Source organism: Pipistrellus kuhlii, unplaced genomic scaffold (assembly GCF_014108245.1).
Source record: "Pipistrellus kuhlii isolate mPipKuh1 unplaced genomic scaffold, mPipKuh1.p scaffold_m20_p_2, whole genome shotgun sequence".
Classification (NCBI taxonomy): Eukaryota; Metazoa; Chordata; class Mammalia; order Chiroptera; family Vespertilionidae; genus Pipistrellus; species Pipistrellus kuhlii.
In genome coordinates this window covers 119,913,664-119,917,404 of record NW_023425515.1, presented here as the reverse complement: position 1 = coordinate 119,917,404, position 3,741 = coordinate 119,913,664, and the positions used below count along the sequence as shown (strand labels likewise).

The window sequence follows — 3,741 nt, the reverse complement described above, 5'->3', positions numbered from 1 at the left end:
GAGAAAAAGTCTTTAACCCAAGAATTCTGTACTCAATCAAAAGTTGTTTATATAATAGGGTTGCCAGATTTAACAAATAAAAACAGAGACCAAACAGACACTCAGGTAAATTTAAATTTCCGATAAACAATGAAGATGTTTTAATATAACTATGTCCAAATATTGCATACTTACACTAAAATCTATTCATTGTCTATCTGAAGTTGAAATTTAACTGGGTGTCATGTATTTTATCTGTCAACCCCAATATACTAGTAAAAGACATTTCTATTTCAGGTTAAAGAGCTAGATTTATCACACTCCGTATTTTCTAAAATAACTACTTGAGAGTGTTCTGTTGGGTTTGTCCAACTCTAAAATCCAGTTCATTGCTAACTAAGAGGTCAGAGAAGCCACTGAATAAATATTTGCTGATTAATTAACCTTTTTTTTTGGTAAATGAAGGTGTTTATTGCATAAGTTCATATTTTCTGAGATATGTAGAAATGGTATGAAACAACCTCTGTCTTCTAGGTATAAAACCCACTTCAGAGAAAGCACCTTCTCACCTCTCTTCCAGAAACAGGTGCATTTCATTCTGAAAGTGTCTGTCCGCTCTATGGCTGTGATCAGAGCTCCATTCTCACAAGGACAGAAAAAAAAAAGGAGTGGAATATGATCCTGCTGCTATAGAGAAGTTGGCTTGATAAGAAGAATCTCCAATTTGGGCTGTTACTAAAGACTTTGGAGATTTGTTTTTGCACTTCAGTTCCCAAAACTGATCTCTGCAACAACCCGATAGTGAATCCTTGCTCAGTGGGCCTGGCCAACCAGGAACTGGCTGAGGTGGTAAGCAGAGCAGTTTCAGGTGGTTACCTCTGTGTCACAGTGGGAAGAGATCGTTAAGAGCCTTGCAATTGGTATTATTAGTGGCCATGCCCACCACTGCCCAGACCTTTGTGTGATCTGAGCTGATGCCTAGCTGACATCAATACAGCCCTCACCATTTCCTCTGGAAATCTCCATGGACAGCCAGTTTTACTTGTCCTCAGAGAACTATAGGATAAGATACCACAGTTCTCAGGACTTCCCTAAATCAATTGTATCTCTTCCCCAAGTACCGTGTATATTGGTCTAAGAGTTGTGGGCCCTCTGGACCATTTTATTTAAGATAATTATGATATACAGTATTTTTCCATGAGAGACATAGATGAACTCAGTATCCAGAAAGTCGTGGGATGGGTATTCAAACTACTCATTGGCAAACAAAAAAGACCAACACATCTGAGTTTTGATATTGATGCATTAAACTCTGTATTGGCTCCAGCTACAGGACAAGGTACCTCAGGAGCCCGGTTGCTGGGAGACTGACTTATCAAGAAGGCATGTATATTACTGAGGAAATACACAATATGGGGCTGCTATCAGCACTGAATCTTGTTGAAGTTGAAGTCCTTGGTGGGCTGCTTCAGATGATGAAGCAAGGCTATAGCTGGTCTCTCAATAGATGTGACTGCTTCAGCATTGGTCCAACAAGGGAAGAAGGGCACCATGTCTATGACTAACTTCCTATTCCCTGTTCACCAAATGAATCAGAAAATGAAGAACATGTGAAAATTTAGAGAATACTTTGTGAGGACACGTTTGTTGCAATGGCCATTCCAGAGTCGTGAGATGTTTGAGGGGACAGTTTGATGGTCATCTGGGTCAATACTACTTTAATGAGAATATTTGTGCATTCTCACAATTGTGAAGTTTCCCTTCCCTCTCTATTTTGGTGACCAATAATACTATCATAACTTTAAATAAAAATAATCCTACCTAATAAAAGAGTAATATGCAAATTAACTATCACTCCACTAAACCCAACGAAGTTGGATACAGCCACAGAGAAGGAGTGGGGCTTGGGTTTCCTAGGCAATAGTGGAAGCCAAGATTTTTGCCTGCCCTTGCCAGCCTAAGCTCCACTCAAGGCTACAAAGTTTCAATTATAGAAGGTAAATAAATCCAAACAGAAATGGCAGCAGCCATGGAGTTGGAAAGAGTGGAAGGCTAAGGTTGCCTCTGACAATAAAAGAAGCAAAACTTTGTGCACAACCTGGCTGACCCAGGCCTCAGCTTAAGGCTACAAAGTTTCAATTATAGAAGATACACAAACCCCAACAGAAATGGTTGCCTGCCACAGAGTGAGCAGGAGGCTCGGCTCCGCTCCAGGCTGCAAAGTTTCAATTGTAGAAGGTAAATAAATTCCAGATACCAGGGCCTCTGTTTGGGTTGCCAGGGGGTGTGGCTGGCCTGCAAACCACTACAGGCCCCTCACTCAGGCCGTCCCATGCCCCAAGGGAACCCCCACCCTGATCTGGGACACTCTTCAGGGTAAACCAGCTGGCCCCCACCCATGCACCAGGCCTCTATCATAATAAAGGGGGGGACAGTTTGATGGTCATCTGGGTCAATACTACTTTAATGAGAATATTTGTGCATTCTCACAATTGTGAAGTTTCCCTTCCCTCTCTATTTTGGTGACCAATAATACTATCATAACTTTAAATAAAAATAATCCTACCTAATAAAAGAGTAATATGCAAATTAACTATCACTCCACTAAACCCAACTCTTTTATCATAATAAAAGAGTAATATGCATATTGACCATCACTCCAACACACAAGATCAAGATAGCTGCCCCTATGTGGTTAAAATCCTGCCCCCATGTGGACACAAGATGGTCACCACAAGATGGCCAGCAGGGGAGGACAGTTGGGAGGGACCAGGCCTGCAAGGGAGAGCAGTTGGAGGTGACTAGGCCGGCAGAGGAGGGAAGTTTAAGGCAAACAGGCTAGCAGGGGAGCAGTTAGACCTCAATCAGGCTGGCATTGGAGTGGTTAGGGGGTGATCATGCCGGCAGGCAGAAGCAGTTAGGGGCAATCAGGAAGGCAGGCAGGCGAGCAGTTGGGAGCCAGCAGTCCTGGATTGTGTGAGGGATGTCTGACTGCCCCTTTAGGTTTGATCCTGGTGGGATCAGGCCTAAAGGGGCAGTCAGACATTCCTCGAGGGTCCCAGATTGGAGAGGGTTCAGGCTGGGCACAGGGACACCCCCCTCCATGCACGAATTTTGTGCAATGGGCCTCTAGTCCTATATAATAAAAGGTTAATAAGCAAATTGTCCCCTCAACAGGGAGTTCATTCAACTATGGGGAGTTTAACTGGGAGCTCGGCCAAAGGGTGGGGCCAACCTGCCAACCTCCCAAGATCCCTCCCCCGACAGCTCCTCCTCCTGGCCAGCATTGCCCAATTGGGGACCTCACCCATGCAGGAATTCATGCACTGGGCCTCTAGTAATATAATAAAATCCACTTAAAGAGTAAACCAGCATTCATGGGACAACATGAAAACTTTAGGACTATGTTTTCTAAGCTAAAACATTACAAAATAATAGTCACAGAATGGTCCTAATATTTAAAATCTATATATTTTTAGTTGTGCTTAGGGAAACAAACAAACCCTGGAAGGTTAAAATATAGAAGGAGATTTATTTTCTTCTTTGTAATTTTCAAAGTTTTCTAGAGTGGATAGGAAATACTTTAGACATCAGGAAAAAAATCTGGTGTGTTTTTTAATTGTTTTTTGTTTGTTTGTTTGTTTATCTTTAAAGAAGATATTTTCTAGAAAAACAGAACTTGAAAATGTGTTCTTCTTAAAAAGTTGTGAATAATTGTAGATCTACTAGTACATTGTCAGAGATGTGGCTATTGAACACTTA

The 3,741-nt window shown here is 41.9% G+C and overlaps 1 pseudogene; it reads left to right on the top strand.

Moving 5' to 3' along the window:
* Positions 1–490: 490 nt before the first annotated feature.
* Positions 491–1,601, top strand: LOC118723052 (annotated as a pseudogene).
* Positions 1,602–3,741: the final 2,140 nt, after the last annotated feature.